Source organism: Ostrea edulis, chromosome 3 (genome assembly GCF_947568905.1).
Source record: "Ostrea edulis chromosome 3, xbOstEdul1.1, whole genome shotgun sequence".
NCBI classification, from domain to species: Eukaryota; Metazoa; Mollusca; class Bivalvia; order Ostreida; family Ostreidae; genus Ostrea; species Ostrea edulis.
The window spans coordinates 57,824,754-57,836,184 of NC_079166.1; the positions used below are offsets into that span (position 1 = coordinate 57,824,754).

Below are 11,431 nucleotides of genomic sequence, written 5' to 3' on the forward strand. Positions count from 1 at the left end.
CTATTTTGTATTGCTCATAGCAGTTACGAGATTGATTACTGGTTGTTATCTTCACATTTCACATACAATCATCTATACATAAATACCAAGGATAACCGTCGAAAGCTCAAAAGCTAATTTCTAATGGGGTCCTATGATGCACTGATTTTTGCGCAAAGGGGTTATCTATGAGGGAGGAAATCGGAGCACCCAGAGGAAACCCATGTGACCCAACGGACAACCGCTATAGCCTCTCACATACAACAACAAACGATCACGGCAATTTTACTCGGGTTGCAGCGGTGAGAAGCGATACCACTACCTCTGCGTTACCCGGACAACCTATGGTGTTCATATATGTCATCTGATTAGATACACAATAGCTTGCTCTGTGTTTGATCAGTTTTTATTAATTCAAACAGGTTATTGACAAACAAGTTAATGGTGCAGGGGTTTCAATGGTCTTGTTTAAAGTCAGCATTTCGCAAATTCTTTGGTCATTATAACGATCTAGTTTGCCAATACAATCTATCAATTTGTCAAATGCTGTCTGACGTGTTTCATACCGATTGTGAGGTCGTTCTTGGCACACTGATTTTGACTACGAATAACTCTATTTACCTGATCAAGGTATATGAATCACGATGAGTGTGACCGATCGACAGGAGATGCTTACTCCTCCTAGGCACCCGATCCCACCGCTGGTATATCCAGGGGTCCATGTTTGCTCAACTATCTATGTTGTATTGGTTATAGGAGTTTTGAGATTGATCACTGTTCGTTATTTTCACCTTTCATTTGTTCCAATATGTTTACTTTTTGCTCCTTTGTAAGACGCACTCCTAACAACCTGATCGCACCTTTGGTATATCAGCTCTATTTTGTATTGCTTATATTTGCTCCTCAAGAAATAATGAGGCCAACTGTCTTGTGAAAATGGAAGGTCAACAGTGTAGATTTAGGAGTAATAGTAGATGTGCAACATCATACATAAGTTCCGGCGACGGCGTGAATCAATCATGAATCCAGATATAGGGGTTCAACACAAGAGAATTGTTTAGAAAAGAGTTCATTTGTCTGATTTGGGAAACATCATTTTTGAGGATGCCCTGGATCATTTCATTCGTTTTAATGCTGTTTCACTAACATTTCCTTAATGCCTGTCATGAGCCAATGTTGTGCTTGTGAATGCAATTTGCATTTTCACTTGATATTTACTTTGATAGAGCATGATTTGCGCCTTTCAGTAGTCGTGTGCACCTATCTGCAATTTTAATAATAGTGTAGTACAATTGGTACCTAATTTCTCACAAGTTGTGCCTTGTAGTGTTTTTTTGTTGGGAGGGGGTGGGGTTGCCGCTTCATTTTTGTTGCGGTGGATGGATCATGCGACTCTGTCTTATGACCTATTTGGCATAATTATGCATAGAGCACTGTCACGAGGGGTAATGTTTCTCCCAGGCTCTCTTGGATCAAGATTTTTAATGCTCAATATCAATCTTCATTTATCTTATACTGCCATATTATCATCATCGGCGCATGCGATGTATCATGTTTGTACTTTCTTCAATATATTATCAAATGACCATGGTAAGCACGCCAACTCGTTTTAAAAGTTGTGCTTTATTGCATGTTATTTAGAAACAAACTTTAACCTTTTGTAGAGATGATCTGATCAAGTTTTTTGTTGTCCATGTGATTGATTGATTGATTATATCTTGTTTAACGTCCCTCTCGAGAATGTTTCACTCATATGGAGACGTCAACTATCAATTTCACAATTCGTATAAGCAATACAAAATAGAAAATTTGGTTAACACGGACCCCTGGATATATCAGAGGTGGGATTAGGTACCTAGAAAGAGTAAGCTCCCCCTGTCAACCCCACCGTGAGCCCTATATTTTGATCAGGTAAATAGAGTTATATGTAGTCAAAATCAGTGCGTCAAGAACGGCCTGGTAATCGGTATGAACAAGTCAGAAAGTATTTGACCAAATGATAGGTTGCATTGGCAAAGTAGATCAATATAACGACCATATAATTTGCGAAATGCTGATTTCAAACAAAACTGTTGAAACCCCTGCACCATCAATTTGTTTGTCAATAGCCTGTCTCGATTTAAAAACTGATCATACGTAGAACAAGCTCATGCGTATCGGATCAGCTGATATTTTTACACACACGATATGCAGGTGATTATGGAATATTGCTACATAGATATGGGAAGTTGACGATGGAGAAGCTAAAATTATCCCGATTGTCAGAAAGTTGAGTTGTCAGTTTGCCGTTAATATCTACTTTCAATAATACATCTAAGTATGATGCAGAAGTGGAATACTATATGGTCTCTTTTATTTTGAGTTCACAGGGATATATCGAATCGACATTTGAATGAAAATTGTCATTGTTATTAGATAAAACGTCATCAATGTATCTAAATGCCGAATTGAAGGCCACAACCAGATATTTGTTCTTCTGACGTAGATGTTTCTGAATATCCTCTACTTCATAAGATTATAGAAACAGGTCAGCTAACGAAGGAGTACAATTCGTGCCGACGGGATTTTCAACAAACTGAAGGTTACCAAAGACTACGAAGGTACTGTCAATGAGGAACGCTAGCCTATTCTTATTTCAACTTCTGAGTACTTGTGCGTGGAATGAAAGTGGAGTTTAACGAAGTAATTTTTGGATGACTGGTCACTAAATATGAATATCTATGACTTCCATTTTGTTGACGAAGCAACTTTCTCTGTTGTCAAAAAGTCTAGTCTTTAATTCATCACGAGAAATGGTCGTGTAAAGCGTTGAAAGTCATACGTTTTGATGTTTTTGGTTTGAGAAAAGTTTTGCAATTTCAAATTTACTAAAATATATACTTAACGTTTTTTTTTATAGAATCCACATTTGATTTCCACCTTTTTTTGGCATATGTAGTCGCACAGCTGTTAAAATTTTCGTGAGGAGCAAAGATAGTAGCTTGGTAGAACATGAGCTAGATCTAGCAGTGTATCTTTGTTTGAAAGGGTTTTTATGAAGTTATGGAATATAGTATAGTACGGTAACTCATATTCATTCGACCCATTGACTGGGTTTTGAAGAATTTCATCTTTTGAGAGAGGGCATTTGAAGTATAAGTACGATTACCAATGGTGGAATCAATGCCAAGAAATGTGAGACTTTTGTATTCTGCATAGATATCTAAATGATAGGTTTGATCTTCAACTATGTTTAACAAAGCCAGTATACTGAATGACTTTGTACATTATATTTAAATATTTAAGGTTGGGAAAGTAATCTTTATCTACAAAGGCAAAAACAAAGATAAATGTAACCCTACGAACTATAGAGATATAACATTTACATCTGCAATAAGCTTACTATTCGAAAAGGTTACTTTTTCTCACATTATCACCAGTGTGAGATAGACTTTACCCATGTGAGACAGCCATGTGAGATTTTTCTGTCTCACACTGCTGCGACGTCATTTGATTGTGACGTCATATATTTTCTATGATTTACGTTACACGGTGAAGATTTACGTTACACGGTGAAGCAAAAATATTTTGTATTGTTATCTTTAAATTTTAATGTATATAGCTTTCCGTTGGACAACCTTGGGTTTTTTAGTTTACACTTACAGTGTAAACCATTTTCGGGTATGCTCTTTCTGCCTATCTAATTAGTTTTTGCATCGAAGTTCAAATGAGGATTTTGATAATTTAGAATTTTCTCAAAGCTCCTAAATTTATGCACTAAACTGTAGGTAAAATGTGAGAAAAATAATCCTTCATTATTTACTCGTGTGGGATAGGGAAATTCCACCTCTGGAACAAGATTCGCTGTCTTGGACTCGGCAAAGCCTCGTCCTAGACTGCGAATCTTGTCCCCTCGGTGGAATTTCCCTATCCCACACTCGTACTAATGAAGGATTCTATTAATCTCACATTGAAAATGAATTTAAGGAAAAATGTATTTTATTACAACATCCGTCTTGAAAGAGGTCATTGACAAATGCATCCCCCCCCCCCAGTTTTCTGTACTATTTCAGTTGCCTACTTTTTGAACACAGTAGACTTATTTATTTATTTTTTAGGAAAAAAAACATTTGTTTATTGTTGTGAACACGATTTCATTTGGAATACTTTTTTTGGTTTGTGATCCCTTTAAAATCTCATATTATGCATACGAAGTATAAACAATGTCGCTTATTTGCAATTCTAACTTGTTTAAATGGCTAGATAACAGTACGATAGCCATATACGCCATTTATTAACCATTTGTTCATCGCAGCGTGCTGGTGTTAACAGCTATATACAAACAAATCTTTACTGGGTGATGTATGTAAGCTTGGGTCATTAAATTGACGTACTCCAGCGAATAGAATGTTGAAAGCGTTTATATTGCATTCAGTTCGTCAATAAAATTCGTAAAAAAAATCACACATACCGGTCAGAACAAAGTTATTGTCCTCGCCCTGTCGATTTGAGGAATATCTCATGAATATTTTAATCAAAAACAGTTTCCCAATATTGTTTAATAACAGGGTAACGAAAAAGTTGTAATGGACTTAATCTTGGTGGAATAGCTATTTCAATTCTCTCTCTCTCTCTCTCTCTCTCTCTCTCTCTCTCTCTCTCTCTCTATATATATATATATATATATATATATATATATATATAATGTGGTGAACTTCTGAAGCATTGTTTTAATTCTAAAGGAAAAGTTGTGGGGAACTTCGGATACACTGTTGCAATTCTAAATCTTAAATGTAAAGCTCTGGTGCACTGCAGGCGCACTGTGCCACTAGTGGCATAAGCTGCACAGTTTTAGCAAACAGTTCTGTGTTTGAAGGAAACTTGCGGCACATTTGCAGCAACTTTGGAACTTGGTTATGGGAGGTTCATGTTGCATGTATGGATTTTTTCTGATTGGTATTTTGCATGTGTTTTGTCAATTGATCAATGATCGAATGTTTCCTTAAAAAATGTACCACAGTAATAATCGAGACATTTGTAGAATTTAATATCTACAATATAGAAAATCATTAATACGTTAATAAGGAATGAATTTTGTCAAGTAAACACTGATTCCAGGTTGTTGTTTTATACATATGAAGGTGTACTAATATTCGTGTTTTGTCAGTAACAACTTACTTCAATATGCCGACAGGTAGATACAGAGGTTGTTACAATGTACTTTGGGGTTGGGGGCGTTTAAAAGTGACATAAATATAGCACCACAAATCTATGTTATATAGCAGAACTAGTCTGGAAAGCAAGACTGTATATCGGAGATGTGTCGCTTTACTTCCAAAGAAAGTAAAATATGCTGAATCAAATATCAATGTTTATTCTGTTTTTCTAGAAGTTACATTTTGAGATTAAAATGCAAATAGATAAGAAATAACTTATTTTCTTGCAGAGGGGATAAGTTTTGCTCATATTTCTTAGAGGATGGTTCAACTTAATGAAGGAAACAACTTGCAGTTTTTCATTTAAATGTTAGCTAAATGTTAATTGTTATCAGCTATCAGGATCCCACCTTTGTGTCCGAGCATGTACATCTTTCTGATATTATAAAAAAATAATTTGCTTTCAAACTGGAAAGAAGAGAGCATAGCTTACATTTATTTCGGTTAATGCTTTTACAATATTATAAACTAATCTAGATATGTTGTCCTTCAATATTTACTTTTTGATAAAACCAATAAACAATGCCATGATTGTGGCACTATTATAACTATGGAAATATTTGTTTCCCACTTCAACCTTTATGATGTGCAACACATGTTTTGCAAAACATATATATATATATATATATATATTTGACAAGGATAGCACTTTTATGCCGCAGCCGCATTTGAAGGTAAGTTCATGATTCTATATCAGGCTTAAGATAGTGATGCAAAATAAACGATACATAAGAATATTTTATGTTATAACTTATTTGAAAATTTTGATATCACCTTGCTCAGTATAAAAACTGCAGTGGGTTAGTATTATTATTGGGAAAATGTTGAGACGCTTATTGGACTCGAAATCGTGATGTATAATTTGGCATCCTAACACTTTAAGCCCTAAAGTAACCAATTAGAAAGAGTAGCATTTCTTCGATTTTAGGTATTGTGTTTATCCTACCTATCATATACATTTACATAATAATCATCGATATAATTATTCATCAAATCGATTACATAATAATCATCGATATAATTATTCATCAAATCATTTACATAATAATCATCGATATACTTATTCGTCAAATCGTTTACATAATAATCATCGATATAATTATTCATCAAATCGTCTTTACAGTTTAAGAGATATTTAAGAAAATGTTCACAATATTAAAAAAGAGAAATCAGGTCACAATATATACAACAATACTTACTCAATCCTTTACATATGTTAACAATGTCTCTCCATTGACTTTTATCATTTGCAACTCTAGTGATATTGTTCAACATTCTTTTATTTCCATTTCGATTGTCCTTCTCCACGTATCCTTTGATCTTTCAGGCTATTTCTTTCCAGGTAGTGTCCGTTTGATAACTCTTCTCGTTATAAATTGTATAACTCAGCACATAACCCAAATATCCCCAATGTCTCTTTTTTTTCTTTCTGCCACTTCCTTCTTGCTTATCCGATCTTTCATTTACCGTAGATTCATATATTTCGTGAGATCTTATTTTTGCGTGGATATAATGATGTGTTTATTGACGAGGCAAAACTTTATTGTCTAATTAATATATCTGCAAGTATTTATTTGGGAGGAATGAATTTTTGCGAATGGCTAGTCTCGTGCAATTTCGCGTAGACAATGTTCTCACGAATATAATTTGAGTCAGATTACCGGTAGTATCTATTTGATTTTTGCAGTAATTCTAGATAATTGTGGTTTTTGAAGAAGATGTTGTTTGCTTTACTCATCGGTGTGTGTATTTTAGGAATACCTAATCCAGTCGCTGGTGAGTAATGCAGCTCAATTAATTTGTTGGTAGCAAGCAAACTATCGATTACATTTTTCATAAATGCCATAGCTTGTATTTTGATTATCTTTGTAGATGATAATGAAATATAGCAAATATTTAGGTTTCCAGGTTTTAATCATTTTATATATTAAGTAAGTGCTATTTTAATGGAATTTTTCATCCATCATAAACTATGTATGATAACATAGCGCTACAACCCACCCATTATCTTTGCATTATACTGGTCTTATACATGTATATCAAATATTGTACAACACCCCCTTTTAATTTTGATAAGAATAAATTTAAGACATAATTTTCCACTATACCAGTGTCATGATTTACAGTCAGACGTTCATTAAAGCCACGCTGGATCTAATATTTCAGGAAATTATCTTTGGAATATTGATATTAGAGTATGGAGTCGTGAAAGCACAGAAAACGTGGCGATGTGATCGAATATTTAACAACTGGTTTATCTTTAAAGACAAAACATATCAAAATTGTTTTCAATTAAGATACATCATGAGAATCACTTTGTGAAAATCACAGGTAAAATGAGAAGGAATGCTTGTTTATCACATATGTATACCAATTCCAGATATCAGACTGACGTTTGAAATGATACAAATCAAAACCCAAAAATGAAATATTTTTACAAGAAAAAATTGGCTGCGATTCAAAAATCATTGGTACCATCATTCAACTCATAAATTGAACTGGCTGGGAGCCCAGGTGTGTGAAGTTTGTTTCATTCTTACTTCCAATGTATTATGAAAATCTGCTTTTTCTCGACTACTTTAATCCATGTCGTATACCTAATTCTTTAACAGTTATTTGTATTGACCACTATTGATCTGGTTTAAGGGAATTTTCCATCCATTTTTAATATGACTACGACATGTTACTATTTACCTATAGTTGTTTTGCCGACGTGAAGGGGGAAATTTGGTACACATCGACAATGCACAAGAAAATCATTGGTTGTCTGCAAAGTATAGAACAGGTTATCATAATTTTCTTATTCAAAAGGGAGATAAACATTCTTTCTATTAAAAGCTTCCATTAATATAATTTACTGAGGTCTTTACTGGTTATACTGATGCTGAATTATCACACTTTTCATAAAGAAATGATTTTGTTCTTTTTTTTATTATGGTCCCGTTTGAAAAATAGGGGCATATTGGTTTGCACCTGTTGATCGGTCTGTATGTCTGTCTGTCTGTCAATCGGTTTATCAGAATGTAGAGTAAGTCTTGCCCACACAGTACCTAAAGAATATTTTGCTTGACAGTTGCCAAACTTGGTACAGTGGTTGCCCTAAAGAGAAGATGATCCCTATTTCACAAAGTCAAAGGTCAAGAGCTAGTCTGTTGGTCTGAAGACGAAAATCCTGTCCGTTTAATATCTAAAGAACCTTTTGATTGACACCTGTGAAACTTGGTACAGTGGTTGCCCTAAAGAACAAATAACCTCTACTGATTTTCGTGTCATAGGTCAGGTTAAATTGGAGATAGTAAGCTATTGTTTACTCAATATATTGAGAATACTTTGTCTGAGAGACATACAACTTTGTATACTAGTTCTACCCAAGAATTAGATAGCCTGTGCTATTCCGATAAGAAGTCAAGGATCAAACTGAACATGGTAAAATATTGACTGTAAAATATCTATATAATTCTTTACTTGACAATAAACTTGGTAAACTGATTTTAACTACAGAGTAAATGACTTGTTGATTTTGAGATAACAAGGACAAAGGTCGGGGGTCAAACTGGACATGATAAAATTGGGGATAAAACGCTCAATATCTGACAAAGCTTTTACTTGGCAGATATTAAACTTGGTACATTAGTGTTCCCAACGAGTTGATGGTCCCCATTGATTTCCCGGTCTCAAAGTAAAAGGTCATTATTTGAATGATTAGATATTTATACATGTCTGTCCCGTATATTGAGAGATCAAAACTTATTATGGTGCATATGAAAGGTGAACATAACAAACAGTGATCAATATGATAATTCCTATAAACAATATAAAATAAAGAGTTAGACAAACACGGACCTCTGGATATACCAGAAGTGAGATCAGGTGCCTAGGAGGAATAAGCACCCCCTGTTGACCGGTCACAACCGCCGTGAGCCCTATATCTTGATAAATTAAATGTGGCAAAATTGAAAAGGATAAACTTTTTTTTTGAAAATACCTGTAACGATAGCAAAAATTTGTATTGAACAACTAGTCAGGGAAAACCATAATAAGTTTGATCTCTCAATATATCGGACAGACATTTACAAATATCTAATCATTCGAATAATGATCTTCAACTTTGAGACCGGGAAATCAATGGGAACCATCAACTCCTTATTTTCGCATTTAATATGTAGTATTCTGATTACATTTACATGTTGAAAATCAGGATCGATATGGATTGGAGCAACAGACCAAATCAGAGAAAAAGATTGGCGGTCAATAACCACTGGTAAATCTGTACCCTACACCAACTGGTCCAGAGGTAACCCTAACAATAACAGAGGAATTCAACATTGTGCGACGTTAAACTGGGGAGGAAGAGGTCGATGGGATGATAACTACTGTTTTAGAAGATTAACATTTATTTGTGAAGTATCAAGTACATTTAAGTCATCTTGCAATTTGAAAGAAAGTTAGTGATGCTTAATTGTTGTAGTACTAATTCCTTTAGCATCCAATCATGAATGATATCTTTTTCAAACGTAAAACACATTCGTTGTTAGACCGTTTGATTCTCGCGTATTCAAAAGCATGATAAAATTAGCTGAATAAAACTAAGCCTCATAATGTGATAAAATGACGAAATACATGTCTTGTTTTCCCTAAATTGTAGCTTTCGGATACTGAATGATTAAAGATATGAAAATGAGAAGATGACAAAATATACTATCATTTTTATTTTAATTACAGGTTTCGGATACTGATACGGTCGTTGGGGCGTATCACACCAATGTCTACGAATGACAATATTAAAATTGTCTTACTTACTAGAATTACTCTTTTCTTATTTATGAATGCATCGTTTTGTTAATTTCTAATGATTTCTAATGATGTTGACAGTCTATGGAGTAATTTAATGGAATGACGCTCGTCTTACTAAAATAGGAATACATCATTACCTACTAATTGCATTAATGACTACTAGTAGTAAAACCCATTTCATCAAAATAAGAAAACGTCATTGCTTAACAGAAATAGCTGTGATGGCTTTATCATGCAAGGTGAAGATAACGAACAGTGATCAATCTCATAACTCCTACAAGCAATACAAAATAGATAGTTGGGCAAACACGGACCCCTGGACACACCAGAGGTGGGATCATGTGCCTAGGAGGAGTAAGCATCCCCTGTTGACCGGTCACACCCGCCGTGAGCCCTATATCCTGATCAGGTAAACGGAGCCATCCGCAGTAAAAATCAGTGTGCCAAGAACGGCTCAACAATCGGTATGAAACACGTCAGACAGCATTTGACCCAATGCGAGGTTGTATTGTCGAACTAGATCGTTATAACGACCATAGAATTTGCGAAATGCTGACTTCAATCGAGACTGTTGAAATCATAAAGTATGGACGATGATTATATGAAAGCTGAAAGTAACGAACAATGATCAATTTCAAAGCTCCCACAAAAATACAAAATAAAGAGCGGGGCACACACGGACCCCTGGGCATACCAGAGATAGTATCAGGTGCACAGGATGAGAGAGCATCTCTTGTTGACCGGTCACACCTTCCATGAGCCGTGGATGGTTTTTTTTGTTCTAGACGAAGCAGCTGTCTGTGGTGTCAAAGAGTCTAGTCTTTAATTTGTCACGAGGAATAATGTTTAAAGATTTGGAATGTTGCACGTTTTGATGATTTTTTTGATGATATTATATGTTTAGACTAAGCCCACTGTATACTGGATTGAGAGAATGAAGTTCGTCCAGCCTTTCAAAAGATTGGCTCTGTGAAAACGTTTCTTTGGTGTCATTTAATGTTTTCATCTTCAACAGTAACTGAAAGAGGGATTCAAGAAATAAGGAAAGATATGGAACAACAAAATCAAGTATATATGACAATATATATGTCGCCATATATTCGTGTTGCATCATCTTTAGATGTAAACAACTTTAGCATAAACCTCTTTTTATTTGAGTGTTGTATGATCGGGAAAATTCTCCCTTGACAATTGTCAGTACTCAAATGGTGTGGCGAGACAAAGTCTAAAAGAAATAATGTATGATGGCGCCCCACTGCCACAAAAATTGTACAGAGTAATACAATTTTAGTAAAATCATCCATCACACTGTTGTTCTGTAAAGGTCAATAACATTTTCCCCAAGTTCATTATGTGCAAATTTTCGTTCTTTGGAAACATGGCCATTATTTTATCTTCGCTTACTGCTGAGGATTGTATTGTGCGTAATTGCAACACTTTACATTCTCATTTCTCACGATTAA

General features: G+C 34.8%; 1 long non-coding RNA gene across 2 annotated transcripts; it reads left to right on the top strand.

Annotated features, from left to right (window-relative positions):
- Positions 1–5,829: 5,829 nt before the first annotated feature.
- LOC125675650 (uncharacterized) lies at positions 5,830–9,979 on the top strand. 2 transcript variants are annotated; one of them, XR_008801028.1, is made up of 3 exons: positions 5,830–5,848; positions 6,862–6,950; positions 9,373–9,884. It is a non-coding gene; the product is annotated as an uncharacterized LOC125675650 (long non-coding RNA). The 2 variants fall into 2 exon arrangements; XR_008801027.1 differs by lacking the exon at positions 5,830–5,848 and adding an exon at positions 9,897–9,979 and having other exon boundaries at positions 6,229–6,950; positions 9,373–9,585.
- The last annotated feature ends 1,452 nt before the right edge of the window (positions 9,980–11,431 follow it).